This window comes from Trachypithecus francoisi, unplaced genomic scaffold (assembly GCF_009764315.1).
Source record: "Trachypithecus francoisi isolate TF-2019V2 unplaced genomic scaffold, Tfra_2.0 Lachesis_group2, whole genome shotgun sequence".
In the NCBI taxonomy this organism is placed as follows: domain Eukaryota; kingdom Metazoa; phylum Chordata; class Mammalia; order Primates; family Cercopithecidae; genus Trachypithecus; species Trachypithecus francoisi.
The window spans coordinates 16931256-16957217 of record NW_022681465.1 but is presented as its reverse complement, the minus strand read 5'-3'; the positions used below and the strand labels follow the sequence as shown (position 1 = coordinate 16957217).

The following is a 25962-nucleotide window of genomic DNA, read 5'->3' as shown; positions in this document are numbered from 1 at the left end:
AGGGAGAATACAAACATTCAGTTCAGGCTGGGTATAGTGGCTCACGCCTGTAATCCCAGCACTTTGGGAGGCTGACTCAGACGGATCACTTGAGGTCATGAGTTCAAGACCAGCCTGGCCAACATGGTGAAACCCTGTCTCTACTAAAAATACAAAAATTAGCCGGCTGTGGTGGCAGGCGCCTGTAATCCCAGCTAATTGGGAGGCTGAGGCAGAAGAATTGCTTCAACTTGCGAGGCGGAGGTTGCAGTGAGCCGAGATTGCACCACTGCACTCAGGCCTGGGTGACAGAGCGAGACTCCGTCTCGGAAAACAAACCATTCAGTTAGTCACAAATAGAATGTTGAAAATACTAGGATCCCACTGAGAATTTAGGGTAATGTTGTACTGATCACTGTAAGAACAAGACTGACTAAATCACTGAAGCTGAGCCTATTTATCCACCTTGTTAAGCAACTGAAGAAGTTTCTTCTGTTTATAGGAGTGCCAGTATTCCTGATTTTTTCTTTAGCGTAAAATGAATGAAAAGCCATATCACTCAAATTAAATATGGGAATCCAGAAACTGGTTTGCTTGATGATATTTCGATGATTGTAAGAGAAACCTGGCATCTCCATTTTACTAGGGAAACTAATGTTATAAATTGGCTTGTACCTCAGAGGTGTGTATTAAAATTTAAGACTTAAGGAAATAAAAGATAGTCAAATGCAAGGATCTAAAACATATAGCTTATGTTTTTATTTTTATTTTTTTTTTATTTTCTGAGATGTAGTCTTGCTCTGTTGCCCAGCCTGGAGTGCAGTGGTACCATCTTGGCTCACTGCAACCTTCGCCTGCAGGGTTCAAGTGAGTCTCCTGCCTCAGCCTCCTGAGGAGCTGAGGTTACAGGTGCCCATCACCACACCCGACTAATTTTTGTATTTTTAGTGGAGATGAGATTTCATCATGTTGGCTAGGCTGGTCTCGAACTCCTGACCTCAAGCGATCTGCCCACCTAGGCCTCCCAAAGTGCTGGGATTACAGGCGTAAGCCATCATCCCTGGCCAAAACCACATAGTTTATGAATTGAGTTTGCAAGTTGTTGTATTGAGAATAAAAGCTTCAGGGCCAGTTTCCATAATTTGAGGCAGACGGGCTACTTTGTTATCAAAACTTCTTAGCAGGGGCGGTCTGCTTGGTGGAACTGTTCTTAGTTCTTGATTTGATAAGCTGTAGTAATACTGTGTTTGTAACTCCTTCATTTCTTTTTCTTCTGAGAGTCTTGAATGGATTTTCAGTATATAGATATACCTGTGCTTTGTGGATGTAGATTTGGGGGTATGGGGAGAGAGGGGGAACAAAGAGACAGCATGTCTGAGGTCACTGACAGTGTGGACACTTCACCAACACGCAGTCTAGTTCCTTCTCCATCAGAGTCTCAGGTAGTATAGTATGATCTGTAGTCTAGGGAGTAAGTAAGTGAATTTTGCTCAACTTTAGGGTCAGGCACTGATTAAATGTTTTAAGTTTCCCTGTAGGATAGGACTGGCCACAGTTTTCTGTCAGTCTGCCTGTCTTCCTGTCTCACTTTCCCCGGATGAGAATTTGGTTTCTTTCAGGACCTGTACATGCTTCTCAAGATGATGTGAAAAGGGAAAACAATATCTAAATGGTGTCATTCATTTAACAAAACTGTGTTCCTGAAAGCGTTGCAAAATAGGTTTTTCATGGCACCTGATAAGGTTTGGCTGTGTCCCCACCCAAATCTCAACTTGAATTGTATCTCCCAGAAATCCCATATGTTGTGGGAAGGACCCAGGGGGAGGTAATTGAATCATGGGGGCTAGTCTTTCTCATGCTGTTCTTGTGATAGCGAGTAAATCTCATGAGATCTGATGGGTTTATCAGGGGGTTCTGCTTTTGCTTCTTCCTCATTTGCCGCCTCCATGTAAGAAGTGCCTTTTGCCTCCCGCCATAATTCTGAGGCTCCCTGAGCCATGTGGAACTATAAGTCCAACTAAACCTCATTTTCTTCCCAGTCGTGAAAATGGATTAATACAGTAAATTCGTACCAAGCATGGAGCCTTACTGGAAAGATACCCGAAAACGTGGAAGCAACTTTGGAACTGGGTAACAAGCAGAGGTTGGAACAATTTGGAGGGCTCAGAAGAAGACAGGAAAATGTGGGAAAGTTTTGAACTTCCTCAAGACCTGTTGAATAGCATTGACGGAAATACTGATAATAATATGGACAATGAAATCCAGGCTGTGGTGGTCTCAGATGGAGATGAGGAGCTTGTTGGGAGCTGGAGCAAAGGTGACTCTTGTTATGTTTTAGCAAAGAGACTGTTGGCATTTTGCCCCTGCCCTAGAGATTTCTGAAACTTTAAACTTGAGAGAGATGATTTAGGGTATCTGGTGGAAGAAATTTCTAAGCAGCAAAGCATTCAAGAGTTGACTTGGGGGCTCTTAAAGGCATTCAGTTTTATAAGGGAAGCAGAGCATAACAGTTGGGCAAATTTGTAGCCTATGTGATAGAAAAGAAAACCCCTTTAGGCCGGGTGTGGTGGCTCACACCTGTAATCCTAGCATTTTGGGGTTTTCTTTTTCTTTTTTCTTTTTTTTGAGATGCAGTCTCGCTTTGTTGCCCAGGCTGGAGTGCAGTGGCGTGATCTTGGCTCACTGCAAGCTCCGCCTCCTGGGTTCACGTCATTCTCCTGCCTCAGCCTCCTGAGTAGCTGGGACTACAGGCGCCTGCTACCATGCCCGGTTATTTTTTGTTTTTTTTACTAGAGATGAAGTTTCACGTGTCAGCCAGGATGGTCTTGATCTCCTGACCTTGTGATCCACCCACCTTAGCCTCCATAAATGCTGGGATAGGCCGGGCGCGGTGGCTCAAGCCTGTAATCCCAGCACTTTGGGAGGCCGAGATGGGCGGATCACGAGGTCAGGAGATCGAGACCATCCTGGCTGACACGTGAAACCCCGTCTCTACTAAAAAATACAAAAAAAAAAAAAAAAAACTAGCTGGGCGAGGTGGCGGGCGCCTGTAGTCCCAGCTACTCAGGAGGCTGAGACGGGAGAATGGTGTGAACCCGGGAGGCGGAGCTTACAGTGAGCTGAGATCCGGCCACTGCACTCCAGCCTGGGCGACAGAGCGAGACTCTGTCTCAAAAAAAAAAAAAAAAAAAAATGCTGGGATTACAGGCGTGAGCCACTGCGCCTGGCCAAAAATCCCATTTTCTGGGGAGAAATTCAAGCTGGCTGCAGAAATTTGCATAAGTAGCAAGGAGCCTAATGTTAATCCCTAAAACCATGGGGAAAATGTCTCTAGGCCATGTCAGAGACCTTCACAGCAGCCCCTCCATCATAGTCCCAGAGGCCCAGGAGGAAAAAACGGTTTCATGGGCTGGGCTCAGGTCCCTGTGCTGTGTGTAGCCTAGGGACTTGGTGTCCTGTCTCCCAGCCGCTCCACGCTCCAGCCGTGGCTGAAAGGGGCCAGTGTTGTACAACTCAGGTTGTGGCTTCAGAGGGTGGAATCCCTAAACCTTGGCAGCTTCCATGTGTTGTTGAGTCTGCAGGTGCACAGAAGAATTGAGGTTTGGGAACCTCTGCCTAGATTTCAGAAGATGTGTTGAAATGCTTGAAAGCCCAGGCAGAAGTTTGCTGCAGGGGCGGGGCCCTCATGGAGAACCTTTGCTAGGGCAGTGTGGAAGGGAGATGTGGGTTGGAGCCCCCACACAGAGTCGCTACTTGGGTACTGCCTAGTGGAGCTGTGAGAAGAGGGCCACCGTCCTCCAGACTGCAGAATGGTGGATCCATAGACAGCTTGTAATGTGCACCTGGAAAAGCTGCAGACACTCAGCACCAGCCCGTGAAAGCAGTTGGGAGAGAGGCAGTACCCTGCAAAGCCACAGGGGTGGAGCTGCCCAAGACCATGGGAACCCACTTCTTGCATCAGTGTGACCTGGATATGAGGCTTGGAGTCAAAGGAGATAATTTTGGAGCTTTAAAATTTGACTGCCCCACTGGATTTCAGACTTGCATGGGTCCTGTGACCTCTTTGTTTTGACCAATTTCTCCTATTTGGAACGGCTGTATTTACCCAATACCTGTATTCGCATTGTTTATAGGAAGTAACTAGCTTGCTTTTGAATATTCAGGCTCATAGGCAGAAGGGACTTGCCTTGTCTCAGATGAGACTTTCGACTGTGGACTTTTGGGTTAATGCTGAAATGAGTTAAGACCTTGGGGGACTGTTGGGAAGGCATGATTGGTTTTGAAATGTGAGGACATAAGATTTGGAGGGGCCAGGGGCAAAATGATATGGTTTGGCTCTGTGTCCCCACCTAAATCTCAACTTGAATTGTATCTCCCAGAATTCTCATATGTATGTTGTGGGAGGGACCCAGAGGGGAATTCTCACATGTATGTTGTGGGAGGGACCCAGAGGGTAATTGAATCACGGGGACCAGTGTTTCCTGTGCTATTCTCGTGATAGTGAATAAGTCTCATGAGATCTGATGAGTTTATCAGGGGTTTCTGCTTTTGCTTCTTCCTCATTTTCTCTTGTCGCCATCATGTAAGAAGTGCCTTTCGCTTCCTGCCATGATTCTGAGGCCTCCCCAGCCATGTGGAACTGTAAGTCCAACTAAACCTCTTTTTCTTACCAGTCTTGAGTATGTCTTTATGAGCAGCACAAAAACCGACTAATACAGCATTCTTTCCCTTTCTTGTTGAATTATATTTTAATCCCAAAGAGGTTTTCCTTTTAGTCTTTTAACTTTTTTGTTTTTTAAAAAAATTATGGTAAGAATCACATAACATTAACTTGACCATCTTAACTATTTTTAAGGGTACTAGGGTTAAGTTTATTCACATTGTTGTGCAGCAGATCTCAAGAATGTTTTCATCTTGCAGCACTGAAACTCTGTGCCCACTAATCACTGATTGGTAACTACTCTTCTTTCTTGGTAACTACTCTTCTTTCTGTTCCTATGACTTTGATTACTTTAAATACCTCCACGAGTGGACTCATATATTTGTGCTTTTGTGGTTGGTTTATTTCACTTAGCATGATGTCCCTAAGGCTCGAAAGATACTTTCTATTCCTATCCTAACTAAGCTTTCTGGCAAAGGCTCTTAACTCGACAACTCTACCAGTCTCTTGGTGCCACTGCCCTTGACTTGTGGTCGGCAACCTGGGCCGTGTGAAGTCTTGCCAGCTGTTGTCCATGGGCAGCTCTCAATGAGGTGGGAGTGGAATGGGTTGGTCGGGTCAGTAGTTCTGATCATTTTCAATAGTATTTATGGGTTGTGGGTTTGGAAGGAACTGAACTATGATAACATGTACTTAAATGTGAAAACAACGCTGAGCTTTGACCTCTGATCTTCAGTTGGTCACTGAATACTTAGTTTTATGTTGTCCACTCTGTCATTCCCAAATATAACAAGTATAATTAGCTTGGTGACTCATGTAGGAATTGCAGGGTTATGAGAAAAGTGAGGCAAGATTTTTAAAATTGGGTTCAGGCTTGGATCAAGAACTGTCAGTGGCCCAAAGACTGTAGTTTGTTTTTCTACTGACCTACATAGTCTTCCCCTCTTTACGTTACAGGTTCACTGCGGAACATGCAGGAATCATTGCCAGGCATTAGGAGAAGTTCTTTAACTGGTTCTGGTGCCCAGGACAGGAACATTGCATTTAACTGGGCAGGGATAGATTTTTTTTTTTTTTTTTTTTTGGAGACAGGGTCTTGCTCAATTACCCAGTCTTCAATGCAGTGGCATGACCATGGCTCACTGCAGCCTCCACTTCCCGGGCTCAAGTGATCCTCCCACCTCAGCCTCCCTAGTAGCTGGAACCACAGGCACATGCCACCACTCCTGACTCATTTTTTGTAGAAATGGGGTTTTGCCATGTTGCTCAGACTGGTCTCCACCTCCTGAGCTCAAGCAGTCTGCGTGCCTCGGCCTCCCAAACTGCTGGGATTACAAGCTTGAGCCACTGTGCCAGGCCAGGGATAGATTCTTGAAGGAGTCAGAGTCAGAGGTTTAGAGCATGGTCTTGTCCTTGATCAAGCCTGTCCTTGGTTACTTTTAAAGGAAATTGGTTAATTTTGACCCAGCTTTGTGTTAAGATATTGGTATTTCTGAGAGGAGGGGACAATTGGATGTTACTGTTTAATGGGGATAGTGTTTCAGTTTTGGAAGATGAAACATTCTAAAGATGGTTGATGGTGATGGTGCACAACACTGTAGTTGTACTTAATGCCACTAGGCTGTGCACTAAAACATGCTTAAGCTGAAACATTTTATATTAGCATATATATAAACACACACACACACACACACACACAGGAAATACCATGTTTGAGGTCACATGGTAGGTAAATTGTAGAAATTGTCAAATGACAATTTGTCTATATCTTTAAAAACAATTTCAGAGAAATTCCCGCCCCCCGCCCCCCGCCGATACTGTGTTTCGCCCTTGTTGCCCAGGCTGGAGTGCAGTGATGTGATCTTAGCTCACTGCAGCCTTTGCCTCCTGGGTTCAAGTGATTCTCCTGCCTCAACCTCCCGAGTAGCTGGGATTACAGGCACGCGCCACCATGCCTGGCTAATTTTGTATTTTTAGTAGAGACGGGGTTTCTCCATGTTGGCTAGGCTGGTCTCCAACTCCCAACCTCAGGTGATTCACCCACCTTGGCCTCTCAAGGTGCTGGGATTGCAGGTGTGAGTCACCGCGCCCAGCCGGGAAATTTTTATTTTACTCAAAGGTGACCTCTTAGAGTCCATAAAGAGTTTACAAAACCATTAGTGTCATTTTCCTTTGATTTAGAGTGGTGCATCCGAATCACCTGTGGATCTTGTTAAGCTGCAGATTCTGACAGGCAGGCTGGGGTAGGGCTGGAGAGCGGGCTGAATTTTTCACAAGCTCCTTGGTGATGTTATGTCGCTGGACCAGCCACATTGGAGTAGTAAGGATTTTGAAGATGTTCCTGAAAAATGCCTTAGAGTCATATTTACTTAAAACAAAGAGCAAGAAGCACTCAAGCCCTTCCGTATTCCACCAGTATTACTGTTTTGGAGGAAGCAAAGATAAAGACAAGAAGGAGGGCTTTGGGTAAAGTTAGAAGGTTTTTTCTTGCCCTTCGAAGCTTTTCCTTCCCTTTTTATTCTCTGAGCTCTCCCCTCCAGTGGCCAGGGACTGGGCTTACTGCAGCATGATAATTCTCAGGTGAATTAAAAAGCAGTTTTAAAATCCTGTCTAGTGTTGGAGAAAAAGCAGAGCCATGTGTGTCTAAAATCCTAAAATGGAACCTCAGAAACACGGGGTGGCAGGAGATCACAGTGTATTGTTTTGTGTGAGATCACTAAAGGGCATGCCCGCCTGCTTTCTTTCCTTTCCTTTCCTTTTTTCCTTCTGTTTTTGTTAAATAATAATAATTATTATTATTATTGTTGTTGTTTTTTGAAATGGAGTCTTGCTCCTTTGCCCCAGCTGGAGTGCAGTGGTATGATCTCAGCTCACTGCAACCTTTGTCTCCTGCGTTCAAGTGATTCCTCTGCCTCAGCCTCCTGAGTAGCTGGGATTAGAGGCATGCGCTACCACGCCGGGCTAATTTTTGTATTTTTAGTAGAGATGTACTTTTGCCCTGTTGGCTAGGCTGGCCTTGAACTCCTGAAATCAGGTGATTCACCTGCCTTGGCTTCCCAAAGTGCTGGGATTACAGGTTTCAGCTACCACACCCGGCCACCTTCTGTTTTTAGAGACAGGGTCTTGCTCTGTCATCCAGGCTGGGGTGCAGTGGCCCAATCATAGCTCATTGTAACTCCTGGACTTGAGCCATCCTTCTGTCTCAGGCTCCCGAGTAGCTAGGACTACAGGGGTGCACCATGCCTGAAAAATTTTTTCCGGAGATGGGGTCTTACTGTGTTGCCCAGGCTGGTCTGGAACTCCTGACCTCAGGTAACCTGACTCAGTCTTTGAAAGCAGGATTACAGGCGTGAGCCACTGCCCAACCCATGCTTTCTTATTTCATTCAGTCTTTATGAGAATTTTGTATTCATTCAGCTGTTTTTTGTTGTTTGTTTTTGCCAAGCAGATAGTTGTAATGTTAATTTAAAATTTCATTCCACTCTAAAATTTAAAGCACTATAGGTTGATACTAAGAATACAGAGAACCAAAGTATTCCATTTGACTTGTAACTTATACTTGCTGTGAAGTATTTACAGATGGAAAAAGAAGTGAGCAAATGACACTCTTTCACACTTTATTGAAAAATACATACCTGTGGCCTCTGAAGGCCCCAGCACACAGGCGGGTCAGCACATATCCTACAAGTTAGAAATCAGTTGTCTTCTTGTACCACAAGCTTTGGACAGAGTTTCAGAAAAGCAGTTTTGTTTTTTTTTTTTTTTGGGACAGAGGCTCGCTCTGTCACCCAGGCTGGAGTGCAGTGGCGCGATCTTGGCTCACTGCAACCTCCGCCTCCCGGGTTCAAGCGATTCTCCTGCCTCAGCCACCCGAGTAGATGGGACTACAGGCACGTGCCATCACACCCGGCTAATTTTATGTATTTTTAGTAGAGATGGGGTTTCACCATGTTAGCCAGGATGGTCTTGATCTCCTGACTTTGTGATTCGCCTGCCTTGGCCTCCCAAAGTGTTGGGATTACAGGCGTGAGCCACTGTGCCCAGCTGAAGAGCAGATTTTTTAGAAGCATCATGTTTCTGCAGGTGCAGATACAGCTAAAAGATCAACTCATGTAAAAGGGTAAGAAGAAAGATAGCACTAAACGTTTGTCTTTTCTGGAACATCCAGGAGGTGCTCAGCAGTCACTGTAGCACCCTTTAGGAACATTGTAGAATTGATTAATGAGTTTTAAATTAGATTTTTCACCCTGGCGATTAGAACTATTTTATTACCTTTTTCTGGAAAGAGTCTAATTTGATTGCTCTGAAATAGCTTAGAGTGGTATCAGTTTACCTAATTGTATTTTAAGGGGTAGTTATTGGATTTACTGCAGTCCATTTCATCAAGGCGATTACTCTGTGCGGTGATCCTGTTTGGTACTTTGAATTGTTTCTGTATGGGGTCTTTCAAAATATTTACTGGTTGAGGATTTAATCATCCAAATCTACAAGTAGACAATCTCCTCCATGTCATTCACTCTATTTGCAACAAGGATAACTAAGCTTGGTTAAAAAAATTCTTCTCATTTTATTAATCCACTAAAAGATCATAAGATTGCCTGGGACTTTCAAGTCATCCCCACCTGCTGAGAGAGTCAGACTTCTTGAAGCCACCCTGGGAACACAGCGCTAATTATTTATAATCACAGCTCCCACTTACTTAAAGCCGTCTCTGACTGTTTGGTTTGACTCTCTGGTTTTGGTTTGTTGGAGTTAATGCTGTTGGCCCAATGTTGTGAAACTTGATAAGAGGTGAGTTAATGCAGTGACTTTTCATTGCATTTGTGGTTGTTTTCACACACTTTCCACCCTGTCCAGCTGGTTTTCTTTTGCTTCCTCCTGCCCCCTTCCCTTTGCCCCCATTGGTGTCATTTTTATGTCCCTTGGATGCCTTGTGTATGTAGGCAACCTTTTGACTTTTTCACACCCTCCTGCTCAGTACACCATCTACACACACTCCTGTCTCCCAGAAAAATCTCCCCCAAGCCTGTTGAATGCAGGGAAATGGTCAGTAGGGGACAGCCTGGTGGGTCTGTCATTTGGAGTCGACCCCAGGAATTATTAGGAAGAACTGGACAACTAGAACCCAGTGACTTCAACTTGAGGTGGACAGATCTGAGTGTTGAGGGGAAGTGGTAGATCCTAGACATCTGAGCCAAGGGAAAAAGTCTCATCTGAGAGCCCAGGAAGGCCTACACGTTCCAGCAGCCAGGGAAGCTGCATTCCAGGCTTCTCACGCACAGCCAGCTACTGCGCTGAGGCAGCTGCCCAGGTGCACAGGAGCATGGTCCCACCGCTCACTGTGAACTCCTTCCTTGCACGTGGAACCTGAGGGAGACTGAGTGAGCAGCAGCTGGCCCGGCCCCCCAGGTCGGGCAGCTGGCAGGAGGGGACCACCTGGGGTCCAGGAGGGCAGCTCCAGTTTCCTGGGAAGAGTGGCTGGGGTGGAGACCAGCAGGGAGGCAGTAAACTTGTGAGGATGGAGGAGAAGGCAGTTGGGGGCCACATGTATAATGCAAACATAGTGTCGTTAGGATCTAATAACTCTCAAAACCAGACTCAGGGACAGATAGGATTAGATTTTTTTCAGTCAGCTGGCCTGGACATAAATCCTTTGCTTTTTTGTTACTATTTTTTTAATGTGTATTATTATCCCCATCATAAAGTGGAAACATCTAACTCCTTTTTCTCTCAAGAGGAAAGAAACAGGAGGTCATGTGCATCATGGCTGTAGCCTCTGAGTCTTACGTGTCTCTTGTGTTGCAACTGCTGCCTTCAACCCAGTTAACCTCTGGGTTCCTGTGAACCATATGAAATTGCCGTTTCGAGAGGCCATAAAGGGTTAGAGATCGGCAGTCTCATATGGTTCAGCCTAATAGCAAGTTAATGGCCCTCCATTTTAATTTGTTATTTTTTAGCTTATCATTGATCTGTTGTTTATGGCTTAAACATAGCATTTTTCTGGTGACTCTTCTGTCTGATGACAGTACAGCTCAACAAAATACAAGTTTTTTTCCGCAGTCCAGTTGAGAGGCAAAGCATATCCCTAAAATAGTCTGGCAGCTTTAACGCTGGTGCTGTTGCGTATGTGCATTTGCTCACAGCTGTAACATTTGTATTCCTTTTGGGGTTTTCACTTTTTCTACTGGGTGTCTAAAGGATTTGCTATTACTAGTTTCTTCGGCAAATACTCACGTTTGAATTGAAAGGAAAATGAATGAATAAATACACAATTTTTTTGGACTAGAGCTTGGGTTTTCCTCTATTGTTTTGTGGGGGGGGGGGCGGGGGTGTGTGTATGTGTGTGTGTGTTTGGTAAATAAATACTGCATAAAATTTACCATTTAAACCATTTAAATGTATTAGTGGCAGTATTCACATTTATAATGTTGTGCTGTCACACCACTATTTCCAAAACTTTTTCATCACTCCAAACAAAAACTCCAAGCCTGTTAAGCAATAACTTCCTTTGTAATTTATTTATTTATTACTACTACTACTATTATTATTATTGTTATTGAGACGGAGTCTCACTCTGTCGCCCAGGCTAGAGTGCAGTGGTGTGATGTCAGCTCATTGCAACCTCTGCCTCCTGGGATCAAGCAATTCTCCTGTCTCAGCCTCCCTAGTAGCTGGGACTACAGGCCCCCACCACCACGCCTGGCTAATTTTTATATTTTTAGTAGAGATGGGGTTGCACCATATTGGTCAGGCTGGTCTGGAACTCCTGACCTCAGGTGATCCACCCACCCCGGCCTCCCAAAGTGCTAGGATTACAGGTGTTACAATTTATTTTTGAACTACCTTCCTCTTGGATACCTTTTTTGTACTGTTTTACAAAATAATAGCACATTTTAAAGTATGGTTTGTATCTTTTCTTAAGAAATAGACAACGTCAAGAAAGATTTGTTGCGACTCAGCCCCAGATTCCAGGAATGGAGAATCCGATAGCTTAGCTTAGATCTGCTAAGGGATGCCAGACCACTGAGACCTGGCCACATGCTGTGCATATCGGGGTGGGTGGGCTGTCCCTGCCTGTGGGTGAAGGGTCCTTCTCTGGAGAAAGGTGGGTTGCACAGTCACCCTGAAAGTAAAGGGAAAGAGGACTGTGCTGGTGATAAGTGACAGATAATTTTTAAAAATCTGATGTATAGTTTTTGGCTTCTTTTGTTGAAACTTTAGTAGTGCTGCATCTGTTATTCTTGGAATTCACTTCAATCAAAACAGTTGCAGCTGTATGAAAAAGACAGCATTGAACTGGGAAACTCTTCAGTTCTCTGTGCTTTTCCCACATTTGCTGTTGCTCCTGGAAATACCCACCCCTGAGATGGACACTAAACACCAGCCTACTGAGTTCCTTAGAATCAGCAGTCTATACTCCAGAGATGGAACACCACTGGGATTTTCATTCTTGCTTTCAAGACCAAGGAAAATGCAACTTGTCCAGCTTTACTTGGTATTGAGTTTAAGAATCTTTTCTGCTCTGGAAGCCACGTGCTTCTGACTCCCTAGACCTCTTCCAGGAATTTGCTTTGGCATTTTGTGGCTCATAGATGGAAAGTCGGATGTTTCCATTAATTTTCACTGTGGGATTATAGAAAAAAAAACTCATCTGCTTGTTTATTAGCGCACTTAGCTCCAGGATAAACATGTGCATGTTTACAGATCTGCACAGAAAGCTCACTTATTGTAATCTGGGAAACTCTCCCTCAAGCAGGCCAAGCTCTTGTTCTTTCTCCTGGTAACCGGGTTCCTCCAGAGATGTCTGTCTCTCCTGTCTTCCTTTAGGGATAAATGCACAAACTCAAATACACAGGCTCTAGGTGAATACACAAGGCTCTGAATACAAGGTGTGTATTCACACAACTATTCAGGCCCCCTTTCAAAGAGCCACCACCTGTATCGTGTGTGTGTTTGATTTTTTTTCTGTCTCTCCTCACCAAGGTCTCTTAGAATGGGGACTTACCATTGGCACCTAGGAGCAGAGCCTAGCCCCTGATGATGAACACTGAATGGATGAATGAAGGTGCGTTTGTAATCAGCATGAAGCCAAATAAGTCATCAGAATGCTGCATGCTCCGTTAAGACTGTGATCATACGGCCTTTTAATAAGGAAGTTACAAGACTTTAAAGGACCACAAGTGACCAAAAACAAAAAACAAAAAACCCCACATATCAGAAGAATCGTTGTGGGAGTTTTGTTTGTTTGTTTTTGGAGACAGGGTCTGACTTTGTCACCCAGGCTAGAGTGCAGTGGCATGATCTTGGCTCACTGCAATCTCCGCCTCCCAGCCTAAAGCAATCCCCCCACCTCAGTCTGCCAAGTAGCTGGGACCACAGGTGTGTGCCACCAAGCCTGGCTAATTTTTGTATATTTTGTAGTAACGGAGTTTTGCCGTGTTGCCCAGGCTGGTCTTGAACTCCTGAGCTGAAGCGATCCTCCTTTCTCTGCCTCCCAAAGTGATGGGATTGCAGGCATAAGCCATTGTACCTGGCCCGGAGTTTTACTGTTGTTTCTACTCTGATAGTGTGTGAACCACTCCTAGACCCTAGGGCCAGAATGAAATGAAGAGGGTAGAAGAGAGGCTTTTTCAAGGGAATTCTTTGTCTTAATAACTCTAGAAACATATACTGTTTTCATCTCTTGGGGTGGGTGTTGAGTTTGGCTCAGAATCATATTTCAAAGTATGGCATTGTAAACCCTGAGATTGTTTTTTGTAAATTTCAGCAATCATATTGAAACCATTTACAGTGGCAAACGTTGTGAGCTACATTTGTGTTACAGGACTGTGGGCTGTGCGAGGTGTTGTAGACCTTAGCTTGCCAAAGGTACACAGCATTTCTGTTCTGTTACTCACTTGGTTCCCAGCACCACTGAAAAATCCATGGGTGAGACCAGGAGGTCTCTGGGGCCTGGCCCCTTTTAAGTGAATCCAGCTTAAGTGGATTTAGAATCCAGCTTATTTCTGACCCTTTTTCTTAGAACATGGCTTTTGCCTTCCCACCCCAGCCCCTTTGGACTGAACAGCTGGGCTTCTCCCCAGTGGGTTGGGTGGATGGGTGGTGGGGAGGGCATCAGATCTGTTAGGACTGTTTACTGGCCTAGGTTCTAGCTGAATGCACATGCATTAAATACTTTTGCAAGGGAGAGCAAATGGCCTGTGCCCTGGGTCATGACCTTCTTTGGTTTCCTGTTCTCCTTTGGGTCTACTTGTTGATTTTCTTCTTAGTGAATCTTCCTAGACTTTGACCTCTTTTTTCCTCCCTGGGTCTGTAGACTGCACCTCTTCTTCAGAATTGGTCTGTTTATCTGGACTCAAGCATGCCTCTTGCTGGCCTGTGCTTCCAGTCTTTGTTTGACTTCCAGACTCCAGACTCAGCTTCTAGGTAGCTCAGCCCCCTTAGTCCTGTGTAAGCCTGTTGTATCTCTAGATCTTTCCTATGACCGGCAAGCCTCCTGGACTTGCAATGCTAGTGTTGGGCACAAAGGAAAGGGCTCCTGTTTGGTGCCATTGACCCCCGTGGTTGCTTTTGAGTTTTGTGGTTAGCTTTGAAAATTAAATTGAAGGTAAGTGGGCTACTATCTTGTAGTTTTGGTCTCTGTGAATACTGAAAATAATCCACTGATTAATGCTGGATGCTAAGCTCAGACCAGGCAGTAATTTATGACTGGAATAAAATAGAAAATGGACTAAATCAAACTTAATTCTTTTATTTGAATGCTTAAATAGATACTATACTTTTATTGTATACTAAAATAATATTTATTTTAACAAAGTAATATTTTGTGAAAAATGCAAAGGCCTTGTTTGGAAACAAAGAACAGTTCAGAAATTCCTGGGAATCAGACAGCATCATTTAATGCCTGTGTGATTTCAGAAAAGAAATTAGAGGCAGTTTGTTTGATACAAGCAGTTGTCTGTCTGTGAATTAGTTGCATTCCATTTCGAAAATGCATTTATTAGGCCTGTTACTTGGAACAAGTCTTTCCAAAAACTCAGTAATATACATGGTGAATTGATTATCCATCTGGTCTGCAAAGACCCGTCCAAGCATCCACAGCACACTGAAGGCAGGGATGATGCTGAAGCCCTCTGTTGCCTCATTCCAACTTTAAACATATGTTTGGAGTTCCAACCTGGGGCGCCACAGTTCTGACATTAGGGAATCCCATTCTCCCCATGGTCCCCTCTCTGCTGAGTGGTGGGAAGAGGGGCACCCAGTTCTAAGCCATGACCTCCTCATAGTTGGTGAGGATGAGGGCCTTATCAGTGTTGGCGTTTCAGATGGGTAAAGGGGGGAGATTGAAATTTGCTGGGTGACATCTCTCTACCAGGCACCATGCTGGCACATGCCAATCTGTTTGTCCTGTTTAATTCTCGTAAGTATCCTATGAGGAAGGCAGTATTAACCAGCCATATTTTAATGAGATGGCATTTGAGTCTAGGTGTAATAACAGCTCCAGGAGTCCACACTTGGCTAGTGGGGAGTGATAGTAGTGGGGTTTGCATCCAGTTTATCATCTTTCCACTTTTTCACCTTAGCACCCCGAGATAGAGTGAGACTGGTAATGGGAGTTGGTGTCTTGGCTGTGTTCATTTCTTTTCTCTGCAGGCCCCAGGGATTAAGTGTACCTGTCCTCTGCTTGGCGATGACATTTAATGCTTTCTCTTGAAGTTACTTTTTAAGATTGGAAGGTTCTCATGCCACTTTTCACTTACCCTTACTTTGCAATAGCTTTTTTTCTTTTTTTGAGATGGAGTTTCGCTCTTGTCGCCCAGGCTGGAGGGCCATGGCACGATCTCAGCTTACTGCAACCTCCGCCTCCTGGGTTCAAGCGATTCTTCTGCCTCAGCCTCCCAGGTAGCTGGGATTACAGGTGCCTGCCCACCATGCCCTGCTAATTTTTGTATTTTTTTGTAGAGACAGGATTTCACCATGTAGGCCAGACTGGTCTCGAACTCCTGACCTCAGGTAATCCGCTTGCTTCCCAAAGTGCTGGTATTACAGGCTTGAGTCACTGTGCCTGGCTGCTTTTTTTCTTCATTTTTTTTTTTTTAATTGCTGTAGGGAAATGGAAGGGCCAGTTAAAAAAGAAAAATGTTCCCTAGTCTTGTATTCACAATCTCAGCGTCCAGACTGCTCCCTTGACAGGGTGGTCCTCAACCCTGACTGCACGTAATAATTCCCTGGGAAGCTTCTACCAAGAGCCTTGGCCCTATCTCAGAATGAGGAAATCAGAGTCTCAGGTGAGACTCAGGCCATGGTATGCTTTTTAAAAGCCTCCTGGATGCTCTTTAGTGAGCAACCAGGTTCAGAACTACTTCATAGATGAAATGGCCATCATATCAAAATATTACCTTAAAAAATTGTTGCGAAAGCACACTTTTGCAAGCTGGGCTTAGAAAGTGCTAACGAGGCCTTTGTTTTCCCAGGTAGTAATAGCTCCTTTTTGGCCATCGTTTCTCAGCTGGTTCTGTAAAATGTCTTCAGTGCTTGCGTTGATTTGGAATAGCTCCCTCTCTCCATCTGTCCCTTCACCCACTCACACATCATTCATCCTGGGCCCTCATCTGTCAGAGGCCCTGGAGTTCATTTGTTGACTCTCTTCAGAGCCTCTGCTTACTCTTGATCTTCCCATCTCTTCCTTCTCCCGTCCTCTCAAGTTGAACACTCTGTTAGGGGAGGACATTTGGGTTTAAGTGTCTCAAATACTAATGGAGTGTTTCTGCAAGTGCAGTTCTCCGATCAGCTGCTTCATAACCACTGGGGTCTTTGTTAAAAATGCAGGGTTTTTTGCCTCACTTCAAAATCGCCTGAATCCAGTTCTCAATAAATATGGGCCTGGGATCTGCATTTAATGAGTTGCCCGGATGATTTTATTCACACTGAAATTGGAGAACCACTGACTCAGTGGTACTTTGATCTGAGATCAGTTGGAAAGTCTTTCTTCTTCCTCTCTCACCACCCGGGCGCCTACAACCCCAAACTTTCCACTTATTTGCTATTTACTTCCAATCGGGTTACTTCCTGCCCTGCGGGTGCAGGGGCTCTGGGAGGGGGCTGGCCTTTCTCATGGTATAAATCTCCAGAGACATTTGTTCCTCTCATTTTTTTCCCCCTTTCTTATGGCCCTGCCCTATTTTCTTTTTGTGTTTAAAACAGAACCCAGTGTTTGGCCACTTCTCCTTCCACCTTGTGAGACAGTGTGAAGGTATTTCTAATTTGTGGAGAAATCCCTTTGGTAAAGCAGTTTCCTGAAATATCTTCTGTCCCCTCCGTTGAGCTACATACATCGCGGCCATCAATGGTGGTCTTTGGGTTCAGATAACTCAGTTAAGTTATATTTATGTGTCTGAGGAAATCCTTAACCTGTTTCTATCTTAAGGAGAGAGACAGAGAGAATTGGGGCCTGAAGGAAGGGCACGGTCCTGGGTGGGGGTGGGCCTGGGACCCTCAGGGAGAGAACAGCAGCTCTGGGGGTGGGTGAATGTGGCATCTTGTGGAAGGGCCTTGCTATGGTCTGAATGTTTGTATTTTTCCAAAATTCTTTTTTTGTTTTGAGTTGGTGTCTTACTCTGTCACCCTGGCTGGAGTACAGTGGCATGATCATGGCTCACTACAGCCTCAGATTCCTGGGTTTCAGTGATCCTCCTGTCTCAGACTCCCAAGTAACTGGGATTACAGGCATGTGCCACCATGGCCAGGTAAGTTTTCAATTTTTTGTAGAGATGGGATCTCTCTGTGTTGCCCAGGCTGGTCTCAAACTTTTGGCCTCAAATGATCCTCCTGCCTCAGCCTCCCAAAGTGCTGGGATTATAAGGTGTGTGCCTGCACCTGGCCCCAAAGTACCCATGTTGAAATCCTAGCCCCCAGGCCCGGCGCGGTGGCTCAAGCCTGTAATCCCAGCACTTTGGGAGGCCGAGACGGGCGGATCATGACGTCAGGAGATCGAGACCATCCTGGCTAATATGGTGAAACCCCATCTCTACTAAAAAATACAAAAAACTAGCCAGGCGAGGTGGCGGGTGCCTGTGGTCCCAGCTACTTGGGAGGCTGAGGCAGGAGAATGGCATGAACCCGAGAGGCGGAGCGTGCAGTGAGCCAAGATCTGGCCACTGCACTCCAGCCTGGGTGACAGAGCGAGATTCTGTCTCAAAAAAAAAAAGAAAAAAGAAAAAAAAGAAATCCTAGCCCCCATTGTGATGATATTGGGAGGTAAGACCTTCAGGAGGTGATTAGGTCATGAGGGTGGACCCCTCATGAATGGAGTTTGTGCCCTTATAAAAGAGGCCTAAGGGAGCTTGTTTGTCCCTTCCTACATGAGGGCACAGCTAGAAGGTCCCATCTATGAACCAGAAAGCAACACTCACCAGATGCAGAATAGCCTTGCTCTTGGACTTCCCAGCCTCTAGAACCAGGAGAAATAGATTTCTGTTGTTAAGTAGCCACTCAGTCTATGGTAGTTTGTTACAGCAGTCCAAATGGACTAAAGCCAGCTTGTTCTACTCTCCTCCAGGGGTATCCCTGCCCTGCTTGGCTTAAAAGATCCCACTGTGGGCTGGGTGAGAACACAGGATAAAGAGCAGGTGGATAAATCCCAAACAGGAGCCCCACATTGGAGAGAGACCAGAGCTTATGCCAAGTGACTGCCATTCTGTGTGTTACTTTTTTTTTCCCCCCTTAGACGGAGTCTTGTTCTGTTGCCCAGGCTGGAGTGCAGTGGCATACTCTTGGCTCACTGCAACCTCCACCTCCTGAGTTCAAGTGATTCTCCTGTCTCAGCCTCCCGAGTAGCTGGGATTACAGGTACTGGCCACCATGCCCAGCTAATTTTTGTATTTTTAGTAGAGACAGGGTTTCACCATTTTGGCCAGGCAAGTCTCAAACTCCTGACCTTGTTATCCTCTTGCCTTGGCCTCCCAAAGTGCTGAGATTACAGGCATGAGCCACTGCGCCCGGCCCTGTGTGTTACTTAGAACTGCAGTGGAAGCGTGAACTTTCAGCTTTTATTTCAAACCATCTGATTGTGCTGCTATTTTAAAGGTAACAAACATCCAAAAAATCAGACTAAATGGTTACTTCGGAGGATTGAACTTTCAAAGGTGACAGAAACGCTCAAGATATCCCTCTGCATGATTCATCAAAGCTGTATGTTTTATTGCATGGAAATTAAACCTCGTTTTTTTTTTGTTTTTACAAAAGTAACATCTAGCTTTTTTGAAAGCAGCTGTTTATGTTGAAGTGACAGATGTCATCAACACAGAATTCTTGTGTAAAGTTTATGTGACGACTCCAGTATGCGACTGAACAGGGGCAGCAAACTTCAGCCCTTGCCTACAGCCCGAATTGTATGATCTACAAGCTGAGATTGTTTCTTACATTTCTAAATGTCTGGAAAAACCCATAAGAAGCATATTTTGACATGTGAAAATAATGTGAAATTCAAATTTAATAAAGTTGTATTGGAACACAGTCATGCCCATTCATTGGCCTCTTATCTGTGACTGTATTCACAGTAGGCAGCGTCTTGTGGAAAGGCCTTGCTATGGTCTTTGTCCCCCCCAGATGCCTTTGCGGCATAGCTGAGGAGTTGCAGAGCTTCATGTATGGGCCGTCAGTCCTTTAGCAGAAAAAGTTTGCCAAGCCTGATCTAAAGGCTCATTTACCCCAATTATTTCTGATATATTTAGTGCTTCAGGGGGTTGTCCAGGCTTCCCAGTCCTGGTTACACATTGGAATGACTTGAGGAGCTACTTAATGAGATTCCTGGGCCACTATGCCACACCAAATGGTACAGCCTCCCTGGAGGTGAGCCCAGGACTATTTGCAACCAGTGCAACCAGCCAGCATGAGTCTGTTATTAAGCCCAATTGCTTTGTTTTCCCAGTGAGAGGAGGTTCCTTGCCCTAGAGGTTAAAGTAGCCCGTGGCAAAACTCATATTTCTTGCTACCTGTGGGGGAGTGGCTCTCAAAATTGAGTAGGCTCAATTGATCAGGACCTCCTGGAAGACCTATGAAACCACTGAATTCTGGGTCTCAACGCAGAACTTCTGATTCAGCAGGTGTTTTCAGAGCCTGGAAATGTGCATTTCTAACAAGTCCGCAGGTGCTACTGATGCTGCTAGTCTGGAAATCATACTTTGAAAATGGGTCTGCAGGGGTTGGCAGGCGGTGTGTGTGGATTTTTTTTTAAATCCATGCCCTAACTAAAAGCATCTCATACACCATCTTCTCCCAATGCATGTTCTTTAAAAACACAGATGGTCACTCTCACAACCCAAGTACCTTTTTCAACTGCTGCTGCCATAAAGGAATCATTCTTGAGCAGTATTGTGTCAGAAACCAGATGTAGTCTTGAGTGCTTAGTTTTAAATACTAACACCTGCCAGTGGCTTAGTCTGTAACCGAGTTTTGTTTTCTGGGTTGGCTTAAGGGAGAACTGCTTTCAGGGACTGCAAAACGAGGACAAGCCTGTATGTTGTGTGTTCGTCACAGCCCAGCACGTTTCCAAGGAAGCTCTCCTTGACGTCTTTCAGAAAGCGAGTTGATTGTGCATATACTAACCTCATTGACCCATGTAATGCATATTTTTAACACGGAAGATCAGTTACATTGTTCACTTATCATTTGCCATGACAGGCTAATACATATTGCTTGTTTTCTAAGCTTGATTCCTATTTAAATGCTGCTGTTGGAACTCCCAAAGTTTCCGTAGATTTCTAATATGGTCTTTTATGCCATTGTCCATGTCACCTGGCATGAAGGAACCAGAAAGATGGCCAGAAGAAGGCTGAGGCAAGGGGAGGTCCTCGGGTGGAAAATTTTAAGAACCACTCACTCAGGGTCATGCATGACTGCAGCGTTGGACTCATCCCTAAATCATGCATGCTGACACCTGCTTCCTTACCCTTGTCCCTACTCCCATCAGATCCCGGAAGCTTGAGCAAGACTCTCTAAGACAAGAGGCCACATCTGTAGAAACCAACTCTCTTCTTCCACTTATTTTGCTTTAATGATTCATTGATACCTTCAAAATACTGCAAGGAAAGAAACAGCTCTTTCTCTTTTTTTGAGACACAGTCTCACTCTGTCGCCCAGGCTGGAGTGCAGTGGCATGATCTTGGCTCACTGTAACCTCCGCCTCCTGGGTTCAAGCGATTCTCCTGCCTCAGCCTCCCGAGTAGCTGGGATTGCAGGTGTGCACCACCACGCCCAGCTAGTTTTTGTATTTTTAGTAGAGATAGGGTTTTGCCATGTTGGCCAGGCTGGTCTCAAATTCCTGGCCTCAAATGATCCTCCCACCTCACCCTCCAAAGTGCCGGGATTACAGGCATTAGCCACATTGCCTGGCCTTGAACAAGGTCTTTCTTTAGCATTTGCAAATATCTGTGTTGACACATTTTCCTGAACTTGTTAAAGATGAGATGGCTGCAGTACATGCTGTGATGTGTCTGTCATACGATTGATTATTCTAATGAATTTTTAAGGAAAAAAAAATCCCCAGAGGGTTTCCTAGACGAAGATTTGAATGCGGGCTTGTGCAGTCTCACAGAAACCAATACTATTCCATTTGTAGATTCAGTTCGTGGCCTGTGTTAGAAGTTCCAGATTTAGTTGCCTCGTTTCAGACGTTAAAGTCAGTCTTTCATCTGGCTGCTGTTTGGATGTTACAGATGGTTCTGGGAATCATTTTGGGATAATTAATAATAGTGTAGGTCTTCCAGTGAGGGTAACAGGGTAGCTAGCCCTTGAGAATTCAGTGAGCATTTCAGTCTCCTGGAATGATCTGCTGTTCTGAAATGCATCCATCTCCCCGCCATGTCAGAGTTCATGGTGCCTTGTTCCAAGCATCTGCTTTTGCTCTTGCAAACAGAGCTAATGACAGATGTTAACTGGCTGAGTTGAGAGACAGTCACTCTTATGACAATGGGTTGGAGCATATGCTGTCCCAAGTTTCAGGAAGCTTTTGTAACAGAGGACTCAAAAAGAGATCAGGCCTCCAGGGAATGTTGCCAACATGCCTTTGTAAAGGGCAAATCCTGTCCGATTAACCTAATTTCTTTCCCCGAGCAGTGATAAACCAGGGAGATTAAAATTTGCAGCTATTTCACCTTCAGCATTTGTTTTCTTCTGATATATTTATAATTAACATCTGAAGATAGTTTATTTAAAAGATGTATCCTGCTTTATTTTTTTCCCTCCACCAAAAGGTCATAACTTTCCTTGGAAAGTAATACATAGGCCTCATGGACGTTTCGAGGTGGCACCAGCGAGTGTAGCACCAGTGAGTGTAGACTTCAGCATCCACTCCCTGAATTTTGGATGTTACCTGTTCAGGACATTATCTGCAATGGTTAAGATGAAGTAAATACCATAGAGAAAAAATAATTCCTGCCATTTGAGGAAAGCCATACTCCAGTTATTCATTATTGGCTCATTGCTATCTTTGATAGAGATTTTAAAATAGTTTGCAGATGTTACTTTCAGCTACAAGAGGAAAAGCAGCTAAAGCCACATTTTAGCGCCTAGGATTTGATTCGTTAATAACTTGCATTAGCTTGAGTGATGGTCTGAAATACAAAGCAGTCTTTCGTTTTGTTTTATTTTGTTTTGGAGACAGAGTCTTGCTGTTGTTGTCTGGGCTGGAGTGCAGTGGTGCAATCTTGGGTCACTGCAACCTCCGCCTCCCAGGTTCCAGCAATTCTTCTGCCTAAGCCTCCTGAGTAGCTGGGATTACAGGCTCCCGCCACCACGCCCAGCTAATTTTTGTATTTTTGGTAGAGACAGGGTTTCACCATGTTGGCCAGGCTGGTCTTGAATTCCCGACCTCATGTGATCCACCCGCCTTGGCCTCCCAAAGTGCTGGGATTACAGGTATAAGCCACTGTGCCCAGTTTTGTTTTGTTTGGTTTTAATTGAACAGTTTGGTTGTGATATAATTCACCCACTTAAATTGCCAATTCAGTGGCTTTTAGTATAGTCACAGAATTGTGAAATTATTACTACAATAGATGTTGGAACATTTTCATTGTTTAAAATAGAAACACTGGAACCCTAAAGTGTCATCCCCAAGCTCTCCCTCCACCCTCACTCTTCCCCCAGCCTTGGGCAGCTACTTTCTGTCTCTATAGCTCTGCCTGTTCTGGACAGTTCTTACAAATGGAATCAATATGTGGTCCTTTGTGTCTGCTTCTTGAACTTAGCATAATGTTTTCAAGGCTCACCCTTGTAGCGTGTACGAGCACTTCACTCTTTCTTACTGCAGAATAATAGTCCATTATATGAATATGCTACATTTTATTTAAAAGGAATAGTCTTTTAAACCCAAGAAGAAAAGAAAAAACCTAGAAGAAGTATAGCTAGCCATATGTAACTAATTCTTTCTCTTTTTTTGAGACGGAGTCTCACTCTTTCACCCAGGCTGGAGTGCAATGGCGCAATCTTGGCTCACTGCAAGCTCCGCCTCTCGGGTTCACGCCATTCTCCTGCCTCAGCCTCCCAAGTAGCTGGGACTACAGGCGCCCACCACCACACCCCGCTAATTTTTTGTATTTTTAGTAGAGATGGGTTTTCACCATGTTCGCCAGGATGGTCTTGATCTCCTGAGCTCGTGATCCGCCCGCCTCGGCCTCCCAAAGTGCTGGGATTACAGACGTGAGCCACCGCGCCCAGCCATATGTAACTGATTCTTACAACATTAATAATAGGCCATGCATTTAATATTTCTAAAAGTAAGAGTGATATTATATGTACTTAAGATCAGAAATATAGTTAAGAGCAGTGAGATAATTCTTACATGCTGTTAGAAAAAGTCAGTTTGGATTGTCTCTTAGGACTGTCTTTCCCATCCACGTATTAACCAGGCCCAACCCTGCTTAGCTCCACGAGATCAGACGAGATCAGGCACCTTCAGGATAGTATGACTGTAGACTCTTAGGCACTGTTTCTAGTTATAGTCTCATATCTGAACATGAGCACAGCTTTTTTTTTTTTTTTTCCAAATAGTCCCAAGAAGATTGAAAGATGAGGAAGGCTTAGAAAACGGGCTCTGTGATAGGAGCTCAGGGAATAGGTTCTGTAGCCGGGGAAAGGACAGGAGGTTGATGAAAGCAGAGGTTTGATGAACACACTTATGTAGACAGTGTGGACCAGTTCTTCTGTCCCGCTGTGAAGAATGGATGTCATCCCGGATGGGAGAGAGAGTAGCACACAGGACAAAGTGACACTGAGGCCCCTAAGTATACGATGGTACAACAGCAGATGGGGTGACAGACTTATAAATAGCTGGCATCTTGGCTGTCTGGGAAAAGAGTAATGCCATAGATTTTACACCTGAGTATTGCCAGGGATCATTTTCCTCCTGCCTCTTCTGTTCAAGTAGGTGAGAGGCTATCATGAATATTTCCTTGCATTCAAAAGGAGAGACGGTGACCACTGCAGGTGGCTTTGACATTTTGGCAATGTTGTAGAAGTGTAGGAATTTTTAAAAATGGAAGATATAACTTTAAGAAGTGAACTGACATATGATCCTGAATTTTTTTTATAACGGATTTCGAGGCTCTCTTTTTAAGTAGTGACTAATATTGGCTTATGTCAGCTCTAGGGTGAGAACCATTCCCATTTCACTCCTAGTTCTACCCTCACTAGTCCCGACGTGGACAGTTTACTGTTGTTATTCTTCAGTTTCTCTGTGGCTTCCTGGCAGAGACTTTTGAGGAATTCCTGGAAGAAATTCCCAGGAGGTTTATGTGGGTCATTTTAATTCAAGCATTTATTGGGTGTCTGTTAAACTCAGGGAATTTGGGGGCAGGAAAGGACTTTCTGGATCATTTAGTTTTGCTGTGTCATTTACGTGTGACCAGGCTTAGTCCAGAGTGCTTTGATCAAAGTCACATGAGAGAGAAAACAAGAATAGGGAGAAAAGAGGGTTTCTCATGTATGGATCAGGCCTCATTCAATTTTTGCGGGCTGTCTTCTGCTTGAGGGTAATGAGGTCCAGCTAGTCTAGGCCTGGAAAATAATGCAGACGAACCCTTGAATAGCCAGCAGGTTAGGGTATCATGACAGGAATTCACAAAACTGTTAAGAAATTTGATCAGTATCTAAAAGCCAGAAGCAAAAAAAAGTCAGTTAATTTGTATCTGCTGGCCAACAAACTCTTGTGAATGAATGCATTTAGGATAAAAACTGAAAATAAGACCCTAACTAATGACTGAGTTAATTTACATATGCATGGGGAGAAGAACTTTTTCTATACATCTATGATTAAGCCCCTTTGTACATTCAGGGACAGCAATAATAAGTGTCACTGGTGACCTACAATCTATATTTTTTATTTCTTTGTGCCTGTTTTTTTTTTTAACCTATACTCTCAACTGTATATTGTCCTTTTAATGTACCTAAAGTTACACACAGTCTTTCTTTTTATTGGGCTTGTTCAGTGAACCTCCCTCCCTCCCTCCCTCCCTCCCTTCCTCCCTCTCTCCCTCCCACCCCAGTGATCAGTAAGTCTTTTTTTTTTTTTGAGATGGAGTATTGCTCTGTCACCGGCTGGAGTTCAATGGCACGATCTCGGCTCACTGCAACCTCCACCTCCTGGGATCAAACGATTCTCCCGCCTCAGCCTCCTGAGTAGCTGGGATTACAGGCACGTGCTACCACACCCAGCTAATTTTTGTATTTTTAGTAGAAACAGGGTTTCATCATGTTGGCCAGGCTGATCTCTAACTCCTGACCTCGTGATCTGCCCGCCTCGGCCTCCGAAAGTGCTGGGATTACAGACATGAGCCACTGCGCCTGGCCAGTAAGTCTTTCTTCAATTAAATTAACAAGTAATATCCTAATTTATATATTAATTGATACCATTTTAAGTTTGCATTATTTGGTTTGATCTTCCCAGGGGACTTAGTGTGGCAAATAAATGTGGAACCATGATGAAGGTTTTGCCCATCTGAACAGTCTCAAAGGGACAGTGAGCTCACATTATGACCTGAGCACTAAAATGAGGTCACCTGTGTGGAGGTGCTTTCTGGGCCTTACATTTATACAATTCTCTAACGTTCATAAGATGTTTTCATTTGATTGCTGTGATTTTGATCCTCATAACAAACACGTGACCCACGTTTCCGAGTTTTAAAGTGTCATTTGTAAAGATGTGTTGATTGCTACTTCTCTGTTGCCTATACTAAAGCGATTCCAGGATCAGTCAGTACTGGAGACCTGACTTCCCAGTATAAAACCAAGGTAGCTAGCATAGCTGGGGTGAGATTCCTAAGACCCCC

General features: G+C 44.5%; 1 protein-coding gene across 1 annotated transcript in view; it reads left to right on the top strand.

The window, feature by feature from the left end:
• MYO10 (myosin X) overlaps positions 1 to 25962 on the top strand; it is a 274244-nt gene that overhangs the window by 55514 nt on the left and 192768 nt on the right. The window lies entirely within an intron of this gene.